The sequence below is a fragment of the Neofelis nebulosa genome, chromosome 7 (genome assembly GCF_028018385.1).
Source record: "Neofelis nebulosa isolate mNeoNeb1 chromosome 7, mNeoNeb1.pri, whole genome shotgun sequence".
NCBI classification, from domain to species: domain Eukaryota; kingdom Metazoa; phylum Chordata; class Mammalia; order Carnivora; family Felidae; genus Neofelis; species Neofelis nebulosa.
The window spans coordinates 67,947,047-67,972,543 of NC_080788.1; the positions used below are offsets into that span (position 1 = coordinate 67,947,047).

The window sequence follows — 25,497 nt, forward strand, 5'->3', positions numbered from 1 at the left end:
GTTGGACACTCAACCAACTGAGCTACCCAGGCACCCCCCCTAACTTAAAAAATTTTTTAAAAAATATTTATTTATTTTTGAGAGAGAGAGAGAGACAGAATGCGAGTGAGGGAGGGACAGAGAAAGAGGGAGACATAGGAATCGGAAGCAGGCTCCAGGCTCCCAGCCTGATGGCAGGGTGCTCCTTGAACTCCCGAACCTCAAGATCTTGACCCGAGCCAAAGTCAGATGCTTAATCACTGAGACACTCAGGCGCCCCCGCTTCCAGCTTTGAACTCTTCCCACTTTTAATCCTTCCAACTTTTAACTCTTGGAAGTTATGTCACTAACCTTCAGTGATGAATTAGTAAGGAATCAAAATTCATTCTGTAACCTTAAAAATTTGAAAACCTTATGTTTCCCATTTCTGCTGTAACAATGACCACAGACTTAGTGACTTCAAACAACACAAATTTTTTATTCTACAGTTTTGAAGGTCAGAAGTCCAAAATGGGTCTCACAGGGTTAAAAGCGAGGCATTGGTAGGGCTCAGGGGAAAGTCCATTTTCTTGCCTTTTCCAGCATCTAGAGACAGTGCACATTCCTTGGTTAGTGGTCCACTTCCATCTTCAAAGCCAGTAATAGCCAGGCAGTGTTTCTCACATTATATCTCTAACAGTGACTCCTGTGCCTCCCTCTTCCATTTGAGCATCCTTGTGATTATACTAGGCCCACCTGGATAATGCAGGCTAACCTTCTCCTAGATCAACATCAGTTGATTAGCAACCATAATTCCATCTGCAACCTTAATCCTCCTTTGCCATGTAACCTAGCATATTCAGGGGCTCCAGGGATTAGGATGTAGTCATTTTTGAAGGGCCACTCTTCTGTCTACTGCAATAGTGCACCGACTTCATTATGCTTTAGCTCTTCATGCTGACGGAACTCAAACAGAATAGATCCCAATTTTACATTTTCATGTATAGGCAATTAATGCTATTAATGGAGATTACTTCTAAAGTCCGGTTAGAAAGCAGTTCTCCTCATTTACAATTGGGAAAATTGATTAACATTCCTGAGCAACAATCCCCTCACTTTAAATCATAATATCTACCTCATATTGTTGTGAGAATTAAATGAATTAATTTATGCAAAAAATTTAGGATGTCACAAAATGAGCAGTCTGTACAGTTATTATTACTGTATTATAATATTATTATTGTTATTATTGTTTAGCTTTATAATCTATATTATCTTTTAAATTCATGTATAGTTTTATATATTCATCAGTCATTATCAAACCACTCATTTATCCAGTCCATCCATTGATCCACCATTATTTATTGAACATCTATTGCAAAATGGACAGCATACTATACACAATAGGAATAACAAAAACACCTTAAAATTTGGATAGCACTTTGCAATTTCACCATTTCAGAGTTTATCTTATCTGACTCTACTTAGAAGAAATGGTTCCTGCCCTTAGGAATTCATAGTCTCTTTGAGAAAACAACAGGTTACATACAAATTCAGCCAAATACCATAGACGGGTGTTGAAGGTTTGCAACATTGACAATTCACTAAAGCCTGACATTCATTAAGAGTAAGCCTATGGAGTAGGGGGATCACTCCCGGAAATGATAGCATCTACCATCTCAGTCAAGAGTGGGCTGGCTCTTCTCTCATAAACAGTGAGGACTAGACTCAGCAGGTAAAGCAGACCCTGACGGTTCAAGAGAAAAAGAACAACAACAACAAATGCAGGCAAAAAGGAAAATAATCTATGGCCTGGTAGCTGTAATACCTCCATAAATTCCTCCATTATACAGTTAAATCCACTCTACAAATGCCCAGATTTATGCTTCTGCCAAATAAGGGAGTGGTGGAAAAACACTTATTTGCACACAATCTCTCACTCAGTTTGTGACCTGAGAAAAGTCTGTCAGGCAAGCAACTGTGCCTCTGTGCCTCTTCCCCCAGAGTTGTATTTGAGTACATCCACTTGCTGTTTGGTAGGTTAAACATTGATTTGATAACCGTGCCACACCTTAGAGGACAGCACAGGGGGAGAAGGGGTAGCACTCTTCAAGAGAAAGAAAAGACCAGTACAAACTAGATGGACTGGGGAACCCCAAAGGAAAATAGTAAGTGAGGACACAAGACAGGAACTTCAGCTGGACTCTTCTATTGCTTCCACTAATCCCTTCCCTAATCTGGTTGCCTACCCGGAGCTTTGCTCCCAGGTGGATTTCTGGGAAGAGAAAGCCACCATTTGCTCCCTTTACCCTGGGGCCACACAGCTGCCAAGTGTCAGCTGAACAGAGGTGCATCAGAGGCCTGCAGTCAAAAGGCAGCAGGATGGCCAATTGCCATGAATTTCTGCAGCGTGTCTGGCATCTTGGCATCTTGCTGCTCTCCCCCTCCCCCAGGTTAACTGCTGAGAATCTCCGCCTCAAAAGCTGCTTATCCTACCAACTTCAGCTGCTGCCCTCCTTTCCCTATGCCGCCCTAATACCTTACCCCCTCACACCCTGCAAGTGAGAGGAAGTCTGTCATATACCTGGCTCTACTTGTGAGACCACCTAAGCTCTAATGTAAATGTTTCTTTCCCCCCTTACGCACCCCCATGGGTAAAGGCAGAATTGCCGCGTCCCCCTTGGACCTGATTGCTAGGCAACACTCAGCCATGTGAATTTGTCACTTCTGTTTGGCGCAAATTTCAATTTCACCTCCAACTGTAACAACACTGCTCGATATATTTTAGATGCCACTGTGGTTGGATGGCATCCCAGGAAAGATGTGAAGTACTACTGCCAGGAATGAATGATTGGCATTGGGTAAAGCAATTCTCTGAACTCAGCCTTGGCAGACCATTAATTGTTAAGTCTGTTCTGCTACCACCAACCTCTTGTCAGAATCATGTCTATTGTAAGCCTTTGAGACAAGAGTCCAAATGGTAGAGCTCTCTCCCTCTGTAAGACTCGAATTATGTCGATAACGAAGCAGTGGATTTCTCGGCTCACAACATATTACTTCTTTCTACTTTCATCTATTGGCTGCACTTCCATGTGCAAAGAAAAATAGTTCTACGTATGAATATTACTGAGCTAAGAGCTACTATGTGCCAATTCAGATTTGGGCCCTGATAAGAGATTCACCTTCCCTTTGGTTTCTTCATCACAATCTGCTTCCATTCACGGTAACGATTAGATGCTGCTATGAGGAAACAAGTTATTAATGGAGGAAGATAAAAATTAATGCCAAACATACTCTGCTGACAATAAATATATAATATTTGACATGCGAAATTCACACACCGACGTTAAATCAGAAAACACGCAACATGAAAACAATTATAATTTTTGAATAAACACGGACCATCGCTGGCAAGACATAATGCCATAATTCCCAAAGCCTCCATCTAATGTGGTCTGTCCAATGTTTCCATACACATGTTGAATATTATTTGCCCTTAAAGACACGTTCAATTGCCTAGACACCTATGTCGACTATCCTTAAATACTACAAAATTGCTCAATCGGCTCTAAAGATGCTACAGTGCGCAATGCTTTCATTTCTGTGCCTGTGCTAAATAACGGTGAAAATAGGAAGTCTGTTTTGATTTCCCCTTCAGCCCTCCATCCACTAACTTTTCAGTCAATTGATTATTTTTTTCCTCAAATCAAAACATCCTCAGAAAGCTTGGAAATATTTTCCTGGAATGAGTCTAATTAAATAGAAGGAGTCAGTCAGCTATGAGTGAGAATAGTGTTTCAGACTGCGTGCATTCCCTGATTCATTGGAAACAAAAGGAGTTTCTGTAACAGTGTGAATGAACCATGAAGTGTGCATGTTCTTTTAAGAAAGGCCAAGGGTGCAGTTCTATTTTCTTAGCTCTGCTTTCATATTTATGTGTCTCATTTCCAGCTCATTGCTGATGCCTCAGCTGCGCTATCCATCACCACTTTTATCCTCCTTGTTCCTCAAAAAGAACATAAAATCCTTTTTTATGTGGTGGTAATATTATTGCAAATAAAAGCAAATACCAAAATCTTTATTAGTCTGCCAAAATAATAAACTATTTAATAAAAGCATGCTGTAAAAATAAGGTCATTTGCATCACTCAAGTTACTTGCAGGAAATACAGAGAATTATTGGTCAAAAAAGTACAAACCGACAGCAATTATTTCCGTCGTTCATCTGACGCATTGTGCAATAGGGTTAAAATTCTGTTGATATTTTGCATATTTCCTGAATTTAAATGCCTTTAATATTGCTCAAAACTGGTTTGGAAATTGGAAAATGGGAAGAAAAAAAAAGCCCAATTCTCACAAAATACTGATTTCTTGTTTGTAAAAAGATCTTTGGTGAGGGAAAAGGACTAAGTAGACCGGCCTCTTTGCTGATACCTTTTTCACAAATGTAGAACTTGACCCACTGATAACCTTGATATGTTAAGATTTATTGCCTAAATATTTACCATTTTAATATCCAATATTAATTTTATTTGCTTTGGATTTGTGACCACGCTTCGGCTGTATAATTTTTCCCCTCTTTGTATTCACCTTTTGTCATTTCTGCATGCACACCAATATAAGACACTTTATTTGAGAAGGTTAGTTTAACAGTGAAAGTTAACAACACATGTATTATTTCTAAATAAATGCCTCATGTTTGATCTTTTAGCCTATTGTGATATAAACCCACCGATTCTTTTTCCCTTGTAATTTCCATCCTCAGCTGGCAGATTTGCAAACACGTTATTGATATGTTTGTAACATAACCAAATCAGTAGGGTGGTAAGAACTGAGGTATCAGTTGTGCAATCCTTGCATTGCCAAGAACAACCTGTATACTGTTTCGTCTACATAAAAAGCCCACACAACAATTAAGGCTCTTTTCAAGACTATATATAAAGTATTTACATTATTTGTTTCATGATGACATTTAAAGTCATGAGAAGCTCATCAAACTCCAATTATTTCTATTTTTGCTTTATAAAGCCTTTTGTCTATGGTTGTTTTCTTTGGGCCACAAATTAATGACGCCATTTTTAGTGACATCAGGTTAACCTAAGAAAATGAGGTGCAATTTCTACCTAATGTAAGGAACCTGAGGGATAATTTATCTAGGAAAATTTGGACATGTGAAATAATACTTTTAGGAGAAAATAAAGGCAATTAAATTCAGATCCTATGCATTATGGCCTGAATTTGTGTCTCCCCCAAAATTCATATGGTGAGGCCCCAGCACCCCATTATCTCAGAATATGACTGTATTTGGACACAGGGCCTTTATTTTTTTTTTTTTTTTTTTTTTAATTTTTTTTTTTCAACGTTTTTTATTTATTTTTGGGACAGAGAGAGACAGAGCATGAACGGGGGAGGGGCAGAGAGAGAGGGAGACACAGAATCGGAAACAGGCTCCAGGCTCCGAGCCATCAGCCCAGAGCCTGACGCGGGGCTCGAACTCACGGACCGCGAGATCGTGACCTGGCTGAAGTCGGACGCTTAACCGACTGTGCCACCCAGGCGCCCCTGGACACAGGGCCTTTAAAAAAGTCATCAGTGTTAAATGAGATCATATGGCCTAATCCAATCTGACTAGTGTCCTTCGAAGAAGAGAAATTTGGACTCATCAAGAGACACCAGAGGTGCAAACCTAGAGGGACGGCCAAATGAAAAAACAGCAATAATGCAGCCATCTGAAAACCACAGAGAGAGGCCTCAGGGGAAACCAACCCTGCCAGCACCTTAAACTTGGACATCCAGACTCCAGAACTGTGTGAAAAATAAATGTGTGTTGTTTAAACCACCCAGTCCGTGGTATTTCCTTACGGCAGCTCTAGTAAGTGAATGCACTATGCAATATAAACAGGAATTGTTTAAAACTCTATTTGCGATATCAAATCATATATAGTATTAATTTTGGCCAACTCTACCATTCGAATGTGTTAAAGACAATCCCAACTGACTGTGAGCAACTCAGTGTCATGATAGAACAAAAATCCAACCTGACCCCCTAAATTCTGTGTTATCACACAGTTGCAATCTGAAAATTTTGCATTATATTTGAAATTCTTTGTGCTTCAGGAGTTCTTTTTTTTTAAATTTTTTTTAATGGTTTTATTTATTTTTGAGACAGAGAGAGACAGAGCCTGAGCAGGGGAGGGGCAGAGAGAGAGGGAGACACAGAATCTGAAACAGGCTCCAGGTTCCGAGCTGTCAGCACAGAGCCTGATATGGGGCTCGAACTCACGGATGATGAGATCATGACCTGAGCTGAAGTCGGATGCTTAAGTGACTGAGCCACCCAGGCACCCCTGTGCCTCAGGAGTTCTTAACCTGGATCTACAGACCACAAAAAAGCCTCTTAATATTTATTATATACCACATTTTGTAGGCTTTGCATGTATTCATTGTAATGGGGAGACTGTGTCATCCCCAAAAGTTACAGCTACTTAAATCTTGGGATACTGTTTCTATTTGATCACTCACTAGGCAATAGAGATTATTCCATAATGGAAATAAAATTTAATGCTAAATATCTTTATTAGTAGGTTTAGATAGGCAATCATTTGTCATCAAATGTATGATCTGGCTAGTCCATAGTGAGATGTTTGACTCAGTGAGAAAGTCATAGGACTTGAAAATTTTGTCAGAAGACGAGATACATCTTTTTTTTTTTCTTCCTCAAAATGAAATGTTTTCTGAGACAGTTTACTGGCTTGTAGCTTCCAGGCTCATAAGGATCACATAAGTTCTGAAGATTTGCAATATGTTAAATTCTAAGAAAAACATCTGCAAATTTAATGAATATTATTCTCTGCAGAGAAGACCCTGAGATTAAATTTTTAATCTGGGCTAAGTGCTGTGTCTTCGTCAATGACAGTAGGGTAATTCCTAGAAAGTCACAGTTCTTTCTTGACATCATCTACAAGAGATTAAGAAGCTCTCCTACACAAAGCTGACATCCCCCAATAGTTGTTGGATTTGTCTATAATGCGTTTAAATTCTTGCCACCATCCTTCTGGATTCATCAGATTCAGTACTGGGGATTATCCCAGGGAGCAACAATCATGCGTGGGAGAATCAAAAATGCTGAAACGCAAAATCTCCATTATGCTGGTTTGTGGCCCAGTTATCTCTTCTGGAGTATGTCTGAAATATAATATAGAAGATGGGGCGTCTGGGTGGCTCAGTCGGTTGAGCGACCGACTTAGGCTCAGGTCATGATCTCACGGTTTGTGAGTTTGAGCCCCACGTCGGGCTCTGTGCTGCCAGCTCAGAGCCTGGAGCCTGCTTCTGATTCTGTGTCTCCCTCTGTCTCTGACCCTCCCCCACTCATGCTCTGTCTCTCTCCGCCTCAGAAATAAATAAACATTAAAAAAAATTAAAAAAAAAATAACATAGAAGAAAGGACATCATTCACCTTTATCTGGCCACTCATCTAAAGAATCCATTCTTGGCATTGTTTTTCCTGGAGATTTAGTGTAGATCTTCTCAGAGGGCACCAGAGTAGATTGCAGCCTGTCTCAGAGAAAGAGCAGGACAGCAGAAGAAACACCAGGGCTTCTAGGACCAGTGGATGCCAAAGTCTCTTAAGGGGCTAACAGTTTTGAAGTCCATGTAAAGGCACTATCTGATTTGCTGCTGTGAGTAGGGACTTAAATTCTCAGAAACATTCTCATGGTTTTGTGAGTTCGAGCCTCGTGTCAGGTTCTATGCTGGCGGTGCAGAGCTTGGGATTCTCTCTCTCTCTCTCTCCCTCTCTCTCAAATAAATAAATACACTTAAAAAAAATTCTCAGAAACATTTGATGAGAGGAACTTCCAGGAAAAGACTGAAATTCCTTCTACTAAAGGCAATGTGGCCTTGGAACATTGTAATATGTTTACAAATATAAATGAGACCATTTTTTACCATACATGGCACTTTAAAAATTCCTTTTTTACACAGGAGGAAACTATAGCCCAAAGATGATAAAGGTCAAAAAGTTCATAATAGACCCAGATTCAAACCTGGATTTACCTGGCTCCAAAGCCAGTATTGTCTACCACACCACCACTGCTTGATCCATCCACTTCCTGCTTTGTAAAATGTGGCAGGTCTATAGGACTATATTAAAGCAGCCACCTAAAAAGTAGCATCATACCTGAGATAAGCAAGTTAAAGAGTACACGTTTGAAGTGGTAACTTAAGCATAGAAAGAAAGCCATAAGGGCCTCCCACTAAATGCCCATACCTCTGTCTAAATAGTTGAAATAAAACCAGTGTGGACACTGGGAGAGAGACAAAAGACTGAAGAAATCTTACCGGTTTGTAAAATTCAAGCAAATAGATCCATGTTTCAGCTGTTTAAACCGGATAACCATACTTTTCCATAACCATGTCACTTCATAATACATGCCTAATGAATGCATTTAATTCATTAAACAAAACATGGTATGACATTATATGAGTCTCCTATGCTGGTGTTAAAAACATCACCCCAAGCTTAGTGCCTTAATGCAAGACAAATTTATTCTTTCTTTTTTCTTTTTTTTTTTTTTTTAACTTTAGAGAGATTGAGCTTGAGCAGGTGAGAAGGGCAGAGGTAGACAGAGACAGCATCTTAAGGAAGCTCCATGCTCAACTTGGAGCCAGACACAGGGCTCTATCCCACGACCCTGGGATCATGACCTGAGCCAAAATCAAGAGTCGGATGGATGCTCAACCGACTGAGCCACCCACCGCTCCCCCCAACAAAAATTTACTACATTACAATTCTAGAGGACAGATGTCCAAAATCAGTTTCACGGGGCTAAAATCAAGATGTCAAGCAGGACCACACTCCCTCTGGAGGCTCTAGGAGAAAATCTCTTTCCTGACTTTTCCAGTGTCAAGAACTGCCTTCCTTGACTTGTGGCTCCTTCCCTAATCTTTAATGCAATATAATATCATCTTGCTTTAGTCATCACACTGCCTTCTTCCATATGCAAATCTTCCTCTACCTCTTTCGTATAAGAATCTTTGTGATTAGGGATGCCCTGGTGGCTCAGTAGGTTAGGCATCAGGTCATGATCTCATGGTTTGTGGGTTTGAGCCCTGCATCAGGCTCTGTGCTGACAGCTCAGAGCCTGGAGCCTGATTCGGATTCTGTGTCTCCCTCCCTCTCTGCCCCTCCCCTGCTCACATTCTGTCTCTCTCTCTCTCTCTCTCAAAAATAAAATTAAAAAAAATTTTTTTTAAATCTTTGTGATTACATTTAAATCCCATCTGGATAATTCAGGAAAATCTTACAATCTCAAGATTCTTAATCACATCTGCAAAGGTCCATTTGCCATATGAAGTAACATTAACAGGATCCAAAGATTAAGACCCACCTGGGTAACTTTGGAGGATATTATTTAGCCTATTTAGCCTAGGCAATCATACAAAACCTCTATCATTATGGTATACTGGAGAATTGAAGCACTTATTCAGATTTTTTAACAGTTTATAATTTTTTTAAGGGACTGGTAATAATATTTATTTAGTGCTTATTTTGTACAGGCACAGCTCAAGATATTTTATGTATATTATACAAGTTAGAAGCAGCAAAACGTATTATGAGGTAGGTCCTCTGTCATTCCTGTTTTAAGGATGGAGAAAACTGAGTCACAAAATGTAAGATTATCAAACGTGCCCAGGGTCATAACTACTTCATTAAATTATCCAGATTAAAAGCATAGTAGACTCTTGAACAGCACTGGTATGAACTGCACGAGTCCATTCATACACAGATTTTTTTTTGTGATAAATACAGTACAGTGTTATAAATGTATTTTCTCTTTCTTATGATTTCCTTTTCTCTACCTTATTTTATTGTAAGAATAGAGTATATAATACATATAATATACAGCATATGTGTTAACTGTTCATGCTATCAGTAAGGCTTGCAGTCAATAGTAGGATATTTAGTAGTTTTCAGGGAGTCAAAAATTGTACATGGATTTTCAACTGCATGAAGGGCCAGTGTCTCTAACCCCTGTGTTGTTCAAGAGTCAACTGTATTTGCACATATAAACAAACTCCTTAAAATATCATTTCATATTGCCCATGCAGCTATTCTAGTATGTTATGTAGTTTATTGACTGGCAGCTACAATGTGCTCTTTGTATAAAGTTATTTTTTTACGGACAAACTTTAATTCTTACTTGGAATCGTTTCTAAACAATAAACCCACTAAGTCCTTCATTCTGCTACTGGTAATGATAATCCTATTTCCTGAGCACCTTTCTTTCCTCCAAATGTCACAAAGTTCAAGACAGAGTTACATAGTAAAAGAAAGCAATTTCTCTCACCAAAGAAGCATGAGATAGATAGCAGGCCTTGGCAGGCCTTGGCATATGCTCAATTTCTGTTGTTACTCAATTCATTAATTGCTTGTTTTTATTTGAAAGTCTTCTCTGAATGTGTTCCTTATAACTTTTAAAACTTCTTTTTATACTCTTGTTTTCAATGGTCCCTTACAGGCTTACAGATGGAGATCTGTTTCCCTTATCCTCATAGGTCACCCATGTTCTTGTTTTTCTTTGTGGAAGAGGAGGGGAGAGTGAACAAAAACAGCTCTGTTGTTTAAGATCTTTTACACACATTCCTTAATCTTTGGAGCTTTCTTTAAACCTTAGCTATATGGTGGTGTGTTGGGAATTTCTTTCTGGAGTTTTGAAGAATGTACCTTAAATAATGGAAAAGTTGTAGAATTTGAAGACTCAGTGAAAAGTTAAGTTTGATCCCAAACCCACTGGCAAGGGTTATGGGTTTTATTTTGTTTATAGAGGTTTCAAGTTACCCCAAGCATGCATAGTTTGTTGTGTTATTAGATTACTTCCCTTGTAACATTATCAGAATACATAATTGTCCTGGCCCCTTCAGCTTAACTAAATGGAGTGCCCCCAATGGTAAGAGTTTTATACACCACACCATGTAGAAAGAAGAATGGTTTTCAGCAGAGTCTGGCCTTGTGGCACCTCTTAACACATGATACTATCAGGGCCTTACTACATTTCTCTCTATCCCAAAGAAATAAATATACTATGGTAATATGCATAAAGAAGTAGTGTCTTAATGAGATGGTGACTAATGGCTATAGTGACTGGTCAAGTCGTGTTCAGATGAAATCTATAGAAAAAGATTGACTTTGATTTTTTAACTATGAACAATACTGAGAGCAGATGATACTGAAAGAAGGAACTACATGGTCACAGAGTCAAGAAGTTGAGAAGCTAATTAATACAAGGGTAGAAATCCATGAGATAATTAGAGAACTAAGGCAGACATTGATTGTTACTTGTAGCTTTATTTTAGCCTGCACGACAGTACATATCTTAAGAGATCTGGAGAATTACATATGTACACACACAAGAGGGAAAAAAATCTGAAAGCATTGTTCTTATGACTCTAAGTTTAGGGTGATCTGTAAAGCTTTTAATTAAAAAGTTACTGAAGAAGAAACATCTGAAATAGAACAGCGAACAGGTTCCTCAAGCGACTTAGCAGCTTTCAGTAGCATCAACTGTTACAGCAAAAACAAAGATTTCTAATCTTAGAACTTGGCAGGTGAGTGAGTAACAGATTTCTCAATATAATGTTTTGATTTGGGGAAAATAAATGGATTTGTGATTTTTTTATTTTGCCTGTTTCACAGTCACATATTTTATTACCCACTTGGGAGGTTGATTACAAATATTTTTAATTAAAAGAATTCTTGGCTCTCTGTTAACTGAACAATTTCCTAGACCCTTGGCCTCTTTGGGGATATGTAAGGCAGTTCAAGTCTGTAAAAATGAGTATATCCTTGAATATGCTGATTTTAAGATATATGTAGGCCTGTGCATGCGTGTGTTCAAAATGGAAGAGAGGACCTAATTAAGAAGTTGAGGTTTTTAGTGTTAGAGTTTCTTTTTGAATATTATTGGTTTCTGTCACTTTATTAATTTCTCTCAACTTTTTGATTTTACTTATTGCAAATGTTGGGAAGAAGGTGCAGAGTTGTTTGAGGTATTTTTACACCCCACAGCATACCATCTTACGTTTCTTTAAGTGCAATGAATGTTCTATTAATGAGGGCTGTTGTCAACGCTGTGCCAGTAAAACTGCCAATTAAGACAAGAAAAGGTACTCCTAGATATTTCTTAAGACATAAATTAGCTCTGTAATTGGGCTCCACAAAAATACATTTAAACAAATAATTTTTCCACTAATAAAATGTTTTTGAGTCACCTGGAGTCTCCCTTAAATTTTGCTCTTCCTCATCACCTTTACACGGGCCTTGCAAATATTCCCTTATTCACTTGCCCACTGTAAGGAATCATGTGGGCCTAGGGGTAATAAAGACTATGAATTTACTGCTCAAGCATATGTCTCCTGAGGTGAGGGCAGGTAGGAAAAATACTAAGTAAGTCAATTTCTGAAAATTATTTGCAAGGCTGCTATAGCCCACATTACAGAATGAAAACAGATGGTCTTCAGGATGTGCATTGTATTGACGATTGAAACCCAGCACACTAAGATAGTTTATACTATAGTGGCAAAGGGATACAAGCCAAGATCTGAGAGAATACGGTACCTTTCCCTCACAAAGTAAGTTGTAAAAATGCCAGACTTCTACAATATTACCTGTTGCAGATGAGGTCACCTAACATAGTAAATCCTCTTAGTTGTCTTTCTTCAAAGGGTCAACGTTCCTTGCTTTTTGTACATTGAAATTTAGAACACAGTATGGTTTGTTGTGAAGTATTTTATGCCTAACACTGTAAATATTTTCAAACATCAGCTTAATGGCCCTTGATTATTAACATAAATTTAAAAATCATTGGTAAAAGTTTTTTAATGACACATATGGCTGGAATAATCTTAACTGCTTAGGAATGGTATAAAAATAACCACACCCTTTGGTTATGGTTATTTCATATTAAGCCAATTCAGTATGCATTTGCCTTCATAAATTTGATAATCCTCTGAAACAATTTCCCTTACAATGCTGTAGACTCGGTGGCTTGATTTAAATAAGTTTCTCTATTAGTTTCTCTTTCTCTGGCAGAATAAAACTTCTTTAAAACTTTTTAAATTGCCATTTCTCTTTAGAGATCACTTAATTCTTTTTTTCCTTATGGTCTCAGATGAAACATACAAGGCCTATTCTGCATCAGTGAAGAATTTTCATATAATTAAAAATATTTTCTCTTTCCTTTCTTTCATAACACTCAAACTAGGTTCATCTGTCCATCCATCTACTTAATCATCCAACATTGACTAAGTGCCTACCATGTTAAACACAAGGACCAAAAAAATATCAATATATAATCTCTTCCCTTAAGAGATACGTATCATTCAAGATGCTAGCAGGGAAACACCTGGGTGGCTCAGTCAGTTAAGCGTCTGACTCTTGATTTTGGCTCAGGTTCTGATCTCACAGTTTGTAGGATCAGGCCCTGCACTGGACTCTGTACGGACAACATGGAGCCTACTTAGGATTCTCACTCTCTGCCCCTTCCCCGTTCATGCATGCACTCTCTTTCTCTCTCTCTCAAAAGTAAATAAATAAACATTTTTTTTAATTCAATGGAAAGATCATTTATAGAGGTGTGTGCAGAAGTGAAGAATCAGCAAGGGATACTGAGGTGTCCAGACACAGGCAAATATGGGAAGCCTAAAATGTCCCCAGGCCTAAACCTCCCAGGCAAGGAAATGGTGTTACCAGTATTCAGGGAGGGCTAGAGCCAGGGAAGCAGGGCCATAAGGCAGAAAAGTACAGCCAGACACACAGCATGAAGGCAGAAAGCAGGGAAAGAAATATTCTGACTTCTCTTTCATCTTTTATTCTCCTGCTAGAACTCTTATTGGCAAAACCCAACAGAAAGCCAGAGGGCAAGAACCTGACTGGTGCAGTCCAACTAAGATCCAAATAAAGGCAGAGAATGAATTGGGGTTATGAGAAGTAGCACCTAAGGTAGCTCCCAATGATCCCTGCCTTCTGGTATTCATTCCCTTGTGTAATATCCTCCCCTTAAAAGTGGGATGGACATAGTCACAAACTTCTGATGAAAAGAATATGACAGAAGTGTTAGAACGTCACTTCCATGATATGGTTCCATCCTGGCTCCTAGCTTCAGCTTCCATCTTGGATATTCTCTTGCTGTCTCACTTGCTCATTCTATGGGAAGCCAATTGCCAGGGTACAAACTTCCCTATGGAGAGTCCTACATGGCAAGGAAATGAGATAAGCCTCAAGCCTAGCAAGTTGCTGAGGTCTTCAGCCCAACAATGCCATGAGGAACTGAATCCTGGCAATATTCATGCGAGTGAGCTTGGAAGTGAATCTCTCACTAGTCAAGTCTTTGCATGAGTCTTCAGCCCTCTGAAAGATCCTGAGCCAGAGGATGTAGCTAAGCTATGTCTAGGTTTCTGCCCCACTGAAATTGTGAGATAATAAAGAATTATTGTTTTAAGGTATCAAATGTGGAAGTAATTTGTTATGCAGCAATAGCTAATTGATACACGGGAAGGGAGAAAAGTCAGAAAGCAACCAGCACAGTTTGCCCTTTGCCTCCCAGCATGTATTTCTGCCCTTTTATGAAGCAACTCTTGCTCTCCACACAAAAGTGATACTAAATCCCATCAACTATTCTGTAATCATGGGATAATTTCAGTTCATTCATGCCCTTTTCTAAAACTTAAATTATAATTTACCTTCCATCAGAACTTTTCATATTCAGTAGCAAAGAGGAAAAAGAAAACATAAATTAACATAAGATACAGCCACTATAATACCTGATTCTATAACTGATCATGAGACCTAAAATGATATCCATCACTTGTTTTACCCTGTATTTTTGCTGATTGGGGTTCCTTCCTTGGTAGGGTGACCCAAACCTTTATTCCCATGATTTAAAATCTTTAGTAGTGCTGTCTTTATTGAATTCCAATTTCCATTGACTATTCTTATAGAATAGTAAGAGGTTCTTCAGTGAAACCTCTTAGTTCCGCCATACTCTTCTTGCCCCTACTGTATCACAGTGACCCAATTTCCCCGTGGCAACTGGATCCAATTACCTCATTCAGTAGAGTAAGGTCTTCCTGTTGGTTCTTCAGCATGAGAAGCCCAAAATGGCCAAAGGATAGTCTCAGCTTCTAAGGTAATGAAACAGCAACTATGTTTCCTGGCAGAAATTGTCCTACCTTGGGAATTAGGACTTCTAAAACTTCTGAACCTTTAAGTGAAATATATAATAGTGAAAGAGGTAGCTCCCACCTCCACCCTTTGGTTCCTCAACCTCTAGATTCTGGCTATGGAAGGATGGCAATATATGTCTCCCGTTAGTTGAAAGCACTCTACAGCAACCTAAATTCACCAGTGTTTCTAAGCTGGTGCCTCAGCTGAAGAAAAAAAAAAAAAACTATTTTAAAATAGACTCAGAAATTGTGCAAATAACCACAGGGGGTCAGCAGACTTATTGGAGCCACTTTCAGGCAGAATGGAGTCAGGCCTTTTTTTATCCATTGATCTCCATAAGTCCATGCTCTGACTACTGGAACATGATGGTGTTTTACATCCTAAGACCTAGCATTATCTCAGAGGCAGTATCTAAAAATCTCCAGAAGACCTGAAAATTTCTCTCCCCCAGAAAAAGTATCCTGGTAAGTGACTTGGTAGCTTTATTTGGAAAACCCATGGAGCTCATTTATGGCCATATTGCAGGCCACGTTCTTCCTCAAAAGAACCTGGCTTGTTCCTTAATTAAAAGGGCTTTAAATCTGTGACTTGGCTTAAGTCTGGAAGATGGGTATGAGGCTAAGAATTCTCACTATGACAACCTAAGTCACTTTTTATTTTGTAACAAGTCAAGAAACACCTTAGAAGGTTGCCCATCTATTCAATTCCCAGTGACCTTATGATCACTTAGTTATGGGCACATGTCCATGTGAGTCAAAACACTCTGATTGCAACTCTGGAAACTATATCCTTTTAGGATAATTGTGCCACATTGACTCACAGTTAAGAACGGACACTTGGCCCTACTACTCTGGGATCCCTTTTTTTTTTTTTCTATTCAAATCAGGGTGTCGTTTTCATGGCAACATCACCCATGTCCATCATCAGCTGCTAGGGACAGCCACCACAGAGGTTTTCACGGATGTGGCTGTTACTCTCACCAGTGCATTTTAATATGTTTTGAATGAAAGAAGTTTCCTCAGGGTGTTCTGGGGGTACGGAAGGTAAGAGGATGGTAAAGCAAATTGCACGTTTTAAATCTGTTCTCATGTCTCTAAGGCATCAAACTTCATTTTCTACATTTTGTCAGGGTAGACCTGTAATCTTAACCTCATTGACCATGAGCAACGGTTAAGTCCAGGCTTTCATTAACCAGCTAACCATTAGACTCACTCCCAAGTGTCCTAGCTAAAATACTAAACCTCAAATCCTAGTAGAGGCCACATATATACATTTAGCATATTCCAGTGGTTCTCAAACTTTAACCTGTAGTAGAATCACCTAGGGGATTTGTTAAAACAGATTTCTGGGTCCCATACCTTAGAGTTTCTGATTCAGTAGGTCTAGGATAAGACTGGGGAATTTGCATTTCTAACAGGTTCTCAGGTGACAATTGATGCTGGCTTGGCCCAATGACCACACTTTGAAAACCACTGTCCTAATTCAGTTTTACAGTTCATTCCCCTTAACTGTAATCTCTTTAGAATTCAACCTAATTCATGCCTGCCAGATTCTTGCTTATACAAATTGGTAAAATGATCTCCTCCCAGAGTCAATCTTGCAGTTTTCCCTCAGGGTTACGCTAGTATTTAATTCTCTTTAAAGACCTAAAGGTGGTAAGGGGTGTTGAATGAGGGAGGAGTATCTTGAGGAGAACAGAAGTTACTGAAAAGTTTATTTGCAAGGAAAAACTGGTTTTTCAGACAATGGAAGAGAGCTGCGTTCACTCTTAAAGCAGGTTCAAGACAATCAGAAATTCTAAATTCTCAGCCTCATCTATGCCTTCCTAAATGTTCCATCCCAAATGTCAGTGTTTCATTTCTTCCCAACAAATGCCCTACATAAGAAATATAACATAAGAAACATGAATTCTAAATGTGTACCCTAGGTTAGAAAATCTTCCTTAAAACTTCCGTAGAAACTTTCTGATATTGCTTTCATGTTCTGGTTTAAGAGTTCAAGCACTAGGCATGACTTTTTCTTTCTTATAAGCTCTACAACAAAGAGATAGCCAACCCATCTCTGAATCTTTTAATTATCATTGTTGCCATGGTGATCAAATAACACAACCACATAATTTCCTAATGCCTTGCACCAGCTGACATTCCACCCAGTATCAATACCAGCGATTACATGAGTAATCGTGTTGTCACTGCATACCATGAATTACGTCTTATGACTTACCCTTTTTACTTAATTAACTTCTCAATAAACTTGTTCAAATTGAGCCACTTCATTTTTGCATGCCAGTATGATCTCTTTCACAATGCTTCCCCAGTTACTTTACTTCTCGGTGTTCTTCATAGGAGTTCAAAATGTGGTTTATAAGTATTTAATACCAATAACTGAAAGGACCTTATGACAACATTCAATGAGAAAACAACCTGTTGAAGTAAAATAATTCCCTAAAAAAATAAGAAATGCAGCTTGCATCTTAGCATTCAGATTACTTTGCCTTTCATTATTCATTCTTTCATTCATCACATATCTTTAAGCACTTCTTATGTACATGGCAAACAAGCAGGAACTGGAAATGTATCAATAAAGAGGTATGTACATTCTTCTGTCTGCCCTCCCAAGTCCCATCCTTCATCCTTCTCTGCTTTGCTCTCTGTCTGTAAGGAGCTGATCTCTGTGAGCTGTATCAACAGCCTTCCTCATCCTCTGACCTTCTGTGAGATTCAGTCAGTGGGAGGCTCCTGGTAGGAGATGGAGAAAGAGACCAGGGTATTTCTTCCCCAGAGATTTCCCTTTTTTGGTGTACTATTGTGGAAGTATGATGTATTATTGCGGCTCCTATTGAGTGACTCCACTTCTATTGTTCTACAATAGAACAATTGTTCTATTGTTGTTCTATTGTTCTAGTCTACAAAAAAATCTAACTGTACCATTTTCTTTCCTTCAGACATACAGATATTATTTTCTTCCTGATATTACTAGTTTCTGGGTGCCTCAACATCTCTGGGTGATTACTTAATCTTGCCAATAACGCGCAAAAAAAGTCCTTTCATTCAATTTCTTTCAAATTCCAGTTTCCTGCCATTAGCCTGACTGGTACAATAGAACAGGACATTCTTTGCCTTCATGAAACAAAGATTGTAGCAGGGAAAATAGACATTTAATATATTATAACTGGAAAGCACAAGATGCAATGGCACTGCCTGGAGGGATATCTTACCTAGCCTCCCATATCTGGGAAGAAATGCTGTATGAGATGTTAAATATCACATAGCCAAGAGTAAGTATGTGAGAATTTAAGTTTTGGCAAATACAGTCTTCTGTGTCTTTGCATCAAAGAGGTCTGTAAACTAACCCTATTTGAGAATCATGAAAAGTGACTACAAGTAAAAAAAAAAATTGCTAGTTTTGTAAGTGTTAGGATAAGGTAAATTTTGCCTAATTCAATTTCACAGTTAATTCTCTTTGATCTATCACCTTTAGAAACCATTCCTACACATGCTTGCCAGGTTGCTGCTCATGTAAATTGGCAGGATTACATATTCCTTGAGATAACTCAGTGGCCTCCTAATTTCAGTGATCTTTAAAATCTCAGTGGTTTGCAACAAGAAGGGTTTACTTCTCAATGATGGTAAGTGTCCATCCCTAAACAGCTAAAGGCTCTGTTTTAAGACTTAGGCTTATGGAGCAATGACTGATGATTGCCAGTCTCTTGAAACAGGGAAAAGAGGATCAAAGAACTGTGTGCTGGCTCTTAAGGGTTCTTCCCTGAAGTGAATTCTGTCACCTCTGCTCATTTCATTGGCCAGAACAAATCACATGATCACTGAACAGCAATGGATGGTCTCTCAGCAAGGGACTCCATAGGGAAGGAAACTAGAAAATTTAGTGAACAGTAACAAAAGCTACTACATCTAGTAGATGCAATTTTGCCAATGGATGGAAATCAGGTAGTCTTGAAAAGTCTTGATAAGCCTTAGGAAACAAGAGTCTTTTCTGTAAGATACAAAATTAATAATGAATATTCAATTAGGTCTAACTTACATGGGCAAAATATTCCCATCCATTCACACACATTAGTATTCTGCAATAATAGCATTAGAATATTTCAACTGAATGACAACACTTCATATGCATTTTAAAAGAGAGCAGAATTAAGGACATATAAATTTCCTTTTGCCTGAGAGGGGCAAAGGAGTCAGTGATAAAGAAAAAGAAAGAAAATCCTATAAATAAATCAGGTAGGTTAATTTATGTGTTCTTTATTAATTTATAACTCCATCTTTTTTTTCTCTCTCTCTCTCTTTTTTTTTTTAATGTTTATTTATTTTTGAGAGAGAGACAGAGCGTGAGGAGGGGGAGGGCAGAGAGAGAGGGAGACACAGAATCCGAAGCAGGCTCCAGGCTCTGAGCTGTCTGCATAAAGCCTGATGTGGGGCTCGAACTCACGAATTATGAGATAACCTGAGCTGAAGTTGGATGCTTAACTGACTGAGCCACCCTGATACCCACTCCATCTTTTATTTTAAAAAGATTTGAGATTTTAGAGAAAGATTCTTCCTAAATATTTTTATTATCAATATTTTGAGATATTGAATCAAATTAATACCCACTACAATTTTCCAAAGAACTTCTTACCTATAAAAAGCATTCATTTTTCCAAGTCAAAATACAAAATTACATGTACTCAAAATAATTATGTTAAAATTATGTGTGTGTATGTGCAAACAATTAAAAAATTAAATATGGAAAAATTAAAAGAAATGTTTGTAAGGAGATACAGAAGAATATTCTTTTGTTTAATTTCTAGAATTATAATGCCAATTTCATGATAAATTATTTTAAGTATTCACTGTCTATTCATCATCAAACATCGCTTATTATTTTCATTCCATCAGTGTTTATATACTAAATTTTGCTTGCTTAAAAATCTTACCTATTTCATTTGTCATGTTTTTTATTGTAGATAAATTAAATCATACCAACTATATATGTTCTCCTTCCTCATACTTAAATAATTTTCAAATATCACTTATCTTGCAGGTATGTGCAGAGTATGTATCCTGTGTGTATGCGCTGAGATACACAGATGAGAAATGAAAAACAATATTAGAAATATGTAAGCACATAATCCAATGTACACATTGCTAAACACAATAAAATTTTGGTAACCTACTAAAATTTTCTACAAAAAACAACACCAACATACAGAAATCTTATTGATGAAATAAAAGCTCAAAGGGAAAAGGACCATAAATAAAACGTTGTTCAATCAAATTCTAATGTATTCTACAATTGCAAAGAAAATGCTCCAACTTTAAATTCTCCTTTCATATGCTAGTTTTTCCAGTTCTTCTTGCAAATTGCTCTACTTCAAAGAAATATCAGGTTTTCCATTAAAATAAACTAGTTTATTTAACTATTCCTGCTGCCATTGAGTCACCTTTTAGAATTTAGTTTGTTGGACTTTTGAATTCATCTAATTACTCAGAATTGCACAGCTGAACAGAGAAAGTTATTCATAAGGCTTTACCTGAGCCATGAGATATTGCTCTGAATGATTGTAGGCTATATATGTTCCATGATGAAAAAGAAATGACAGATGGGCATGATGTTTATGATGCTCCCAATATTTTCAAAGCTGTGGTCGGCCACTTTCAAATGATTGATTTAGAGTCTAGGGCATTTATATGTTTGGACAATATTTTAGGGGAATAAAAATAGGTGTAATATTGAATCTGATGTCATCACATTTTAAGTTCATTTCACAGAGAAGTGCTTAATGAAGAAAATCAGGGGTTGAATATGTATTCTCTACATTTCTTGAGAACTGTTCCTTTCCAGTGAGATTCTCTAAGGAAGATTGTTTTCTTTTTTTAACGGATTATTATTACAGCTCTAGAAATTCAGAATGTGTGAGAGTATACACCATTACTTTTTCAAAATTACAGAGTAGACAGTTTTATGATTCTGAAACACATAATCTGGCTTGAAAGTCAGGAAACCTGGGTTCCAGTCCCAGCTTGGTCACTAACACACTGCGTAGCCAAGCACTAATCACCTGATATATCTGTTTCCGTTCTTTCATTAGTAAATTGAAAACAAAATATTTTCTTCAACCTATTTCAAAGGGATATTATTAGGATATATGAAACAGAACTTGTTGAAGTACTTGGAGCTTGTCAAAAGAAGAACCATAATACCACACTATAATTATAAAACTGTATATCCCACCAGACCGAAATATCTTCCTAAATAAGAATAGCAATAAATAAAATTATAAAGAAAGAATATGGAAATAAACTTTTTGAATAGGGAATATTAAAAACATCAATTTATCACTTAAGAAACATCTTAAGTCCTCTGATGCAATTTTATAGACAAAACATCTGGCAATGGAGATTGGAACTGGATGCAGATACTAGTCTTAGTTCCAGTGCATTGAATAGGTAACAATGAACTTCAAGAATTTCATCATCCATCTCCAACTTATTGAGACACCTTGAGAGTACAATCTGTAAGACTTGGTTACAGACTGGGGAAACATCAGGGAGAAGGGGAAGTTAAGAATTACCTTGAATACTAAGTAGGTGGAGGATGGTGTCCTCAAAAAGTAACAAACTGGTAGAAATGTGAGTTGGAGTGACTCAGTGGGAGTGTAACATGTCAGGATATTGACCTTAGGTTTGAATGTGTGACATATCAGGATATTGACCTTAGGTTTGAATGTGCTGGAGATGCAGGTGTCCTGAGTTCTTTAAATTAGTTACATCCCAATCATATTTTGGAGGAGTCTCACTTAGCCATGTTAGCTAGAATTTGGAGCACTAGTGTTCTTGATGGAGACCTTCCAAAAAACAGACTTTACCATAGTTTAGTTAATACTTTTTTCCCCCTATACTTTACCATACAGCAGTTAAAAAGAATGAGATAAATCCATATGTAGTGATACAGAATAATGTCCTAGATATATTTGGAAGAACAAAGTAGACGACAGTGACTACAGTATGCTCCCCTTGGTGAAAAATAAAAGTGATATATGCTTATATATTCATAAACTCATTCTGGAAAGATACAGAAAAATGGGTAATGTGTTGCCTCACAGGAAGGGATCTGGGGGACTGGAGATCTGAGGAAGCAGAGAGACTAATTTTATTCCTTACTCTGAAATCTACATTTTCTCATATATATGTATATAGCTTTTTTTTGACCAGTGTTTGCATAGTATATATCTTTTTTCCATCCTTTTACTTTTCATTTGTCTATGACTTCATATTTAAACAGTGTTTTTTGTAAACAGGGTAGTCGGGTCTTGCTTTCTTGTTGAATCTTTCAACCTGTATTTTAAGTGTTTGGACATTGACATTTAATGTGATTACTGATATTGTTAGATTTAAATCTATCAGCTTATTGTTTTGTTTCATTTTTCTCTTCTCCTTTTACTCTTTTTTTCTTACCTCCTTTTGGACTAAGTGAACATTTTTATATGAATTTATCTTCATTCCTTCATGGCTTGTTATAAATATTGTTCTATCATTTGTAGTGTTTGCTTAAGAGTTTGCATGTGACAGATATTGTGACCAGTGCATTTATTAAAAAAAATTTTTTTTAATGTTTACTCATTTTTATGAGAGAGAGAGAGAGAGAGAGAGAGAGACAGAGTACAAGCAGGGGAGAAGCAGAGAGAGGAGACACAGAACCAGAAACAGGCTCCAGGCTCTGAGTTGTCAGCACAGAGCCTGACATGGGGCTTGAACTCACAGACCATGAGATCATGACCTGAGCCAAAGTCAGTTGCTCAACCAACTGACCCACCCAGGCGCCCCATGACTAGTGCATTTATATACATTTAATCTTCATTTCATAAGGTAAGCATAGATATGCCTCTTTTACAGATCAAGGAAAAACATCTTGCTGAAATTACGAACCAATATCTCAGAACCAAAATTCAAATTCAGGTAAGCCGACTCCAAAACATATTTTTAGGAAAATATTGGAATACCTTTTCAACCTTTGATATGGTCAGAAGTCCATAAAAAGGACACAGGATAAACACTGAGTTGGTACTACATTTAAAATGGTTGAATATACACATGAAGACTTGAAAGGGATGAAGGGTCTAAATGTAAATAATTGTCAGAATTTGGCAATAAAATCAACATATACATTACTGTTATCCTTCTCTATGAAATTGAATCTAGTAAAACTCATCAATCAGAAGAAAAACAGAATAGTGAAGAAATTAACTATCTGCAGAAATAAAGTCTTACCCTTCAGGCAAAGTTTTAAAGTATGCTGCTTATAATATTAATGTGTAATGCAAATTTTCTTTCATATATTTATAACTGACTAGTGCCTGACATCAATACAATACTCGAAAATGTAAGTGCCACTAAAGATGATTTAGGAGGCTTTAGCTCCTCTATAATATCTAACACTAGCCTCAAATAAACTCACAACTTAAATACGAGTATGCTTACTATACAAACACACTTTTAACTACATAGCCACTCCTAAAACATCTTTGATATAGAATTCCAGAACTCCCATTACTGGGGGAAAAGAATGAAAGAAAAGGATGTCTCCACCAATGGATGTAGACATTCTAGTCTCCTTCAAAGTTTAATTCCTATAGTACATATACTCATTCATATACAGATACGCATTTTGAGAAAGTGAATTAATGGAATATAATTTATCAGATAATAAAAATGAACTCTATCCTTACCAGTAACTTACCAATAATTTAAGGTATTAATTACATATAAAAATTTTAACCAATTTTAACTGTATAGTTTGATGAATTTTGGTAATTGCATAACTACTGTTACTAGCAATATGTAGAACAGCACTTTCACGCTAAAATGTCTCCTCAAGGCCTTTTGCCCTTAATGACCTCTCCTCACCACTGACACCAGGCAACACTGATTCCCTTTCTGTCACTGGTAGCTTTGCCTTTTCTAGAATTTCATATCAAGGAAATCATACTTAACGCACTGTAGCTTGTTTTTGAAATTCGTTCATGTTGTGTGTATCGCTGAGCGCTATTCCATGGTATAATTTGTTTATCCACTTACCACTTGATGGAGATTGGGTTGCTTTCATTTTCTTATTATAAATAATGCTACAAACATTCACATTGTTTTTTTTTTGTTTTTTTTTTTTTTTTGCATAGACACATGTGTTTATTTCTTTGGGGTAAATACCTAGGACTGGAATTGCTGGGTCATAAGGTAAATTATGCTTAGCTTTATATGGTACTGACAAACTCTTACAAGGAGGCTGTACCATTTTTGTATTCTTACTAACAGTGTATTAAAGTTTTGGTTTATCCATATCCTTGCCAACACTTAGTAATGTTAGTCTTTATAACTTCAGGTATTCTAGTGGGTATGTGGTGGTATCTCATTGTGGTTTTAATTTATCAAGCAATGTTTTGATGAAAGAATATTTCTAATTTGTGTTTTCCTAGTGGCGAAAGAATCAGCTGACTCATATACATTCTGGTTTATTAATGAGTCCTCCATGAAACTACGTAGCTTCCATCAGTTCCCTACCATCTGGTCTACATTGGATAAATAGTAAAGTTGATTTCTAAAATCTATGGAGCTGAAGATCTATGGATCTACTCTTCATACTTTTCTGTAACTTCATCAGAGAATTGGCTCCCTGTGAGACCAACCCTGAAGCAGTCAGGTATCCCATCTCTCTTCCTTCCCTCCTTCCATTCTACCAATCATCTCTTCTTCCAACTATCATTGACTTTATTTACAAACATTTGTATTAATTTTAGAAAACCAAAACAATACAGAAAGGTATATATATGGAATCAAAAATTCAATTCAATTTTACCACCCAAAGACTGCCACCACCAACACATTGATGATTTTTTTCCAGATCTCTCTTTATGTAAAATAACAATAGACTATGTAATTATGATGGTCTATTTAATTTAATTCTTACAACAACTAGGTGTGGTAGATCATATTTTAATCCCATTTTACAGATAACAAAACTAAAAGAGAGAAAGAAAGAAAGAAAGAAAGAAAGAAAGAAAGAAAGAAAGAAAGAAAGAAAAAGAAAGAAGAAAGTTTCAGTTAAGTAACTCAAAGTAACAAGCTTAGTAAGTAGCAGTTCTGACATTCAAATTGAGGGAGTCTGACTCCAGACTACAAGTATTTAACCGTGATTCTGCACTGTCTCCCATATATATGCCCATGTGTACTTTTTGTATGTTAATGCAATTATACTACATTTCATGCTTATATTTGCATACTAACAAATATATGCATACATCACTCTTTATAATGACGCATGATC

General features: G+C 37.3%; 1 long non-coding RNA gene across 2 annotated transcripts in view; it reads right to left on the bottom strand.

Moving 5' to 3' along the window:
- Positions 1 to 433: 433 nt before the first annotated feature.
- The window catches only part of LOC131516792 (uncharacterized), a 31,975-nt gene continuing 6,911 nt past the window's right edge, over positions 434 to 25,497 (bottom strand). Inside the window, exon 3 of one of the 2 annotated variants that reach the window (XR_009264249.1) lies at positions 434 to 924. This is a non-coding gene — a long non-coding RNA (uncharacterized LOC131516792). Of the gene's footprint in view, positions 925 to 13,074; positions 25,193 to 25,497 lie in introns of those variants that run through there. The other variant, XR_009264248.1, reaches the window with a different exon arrangement.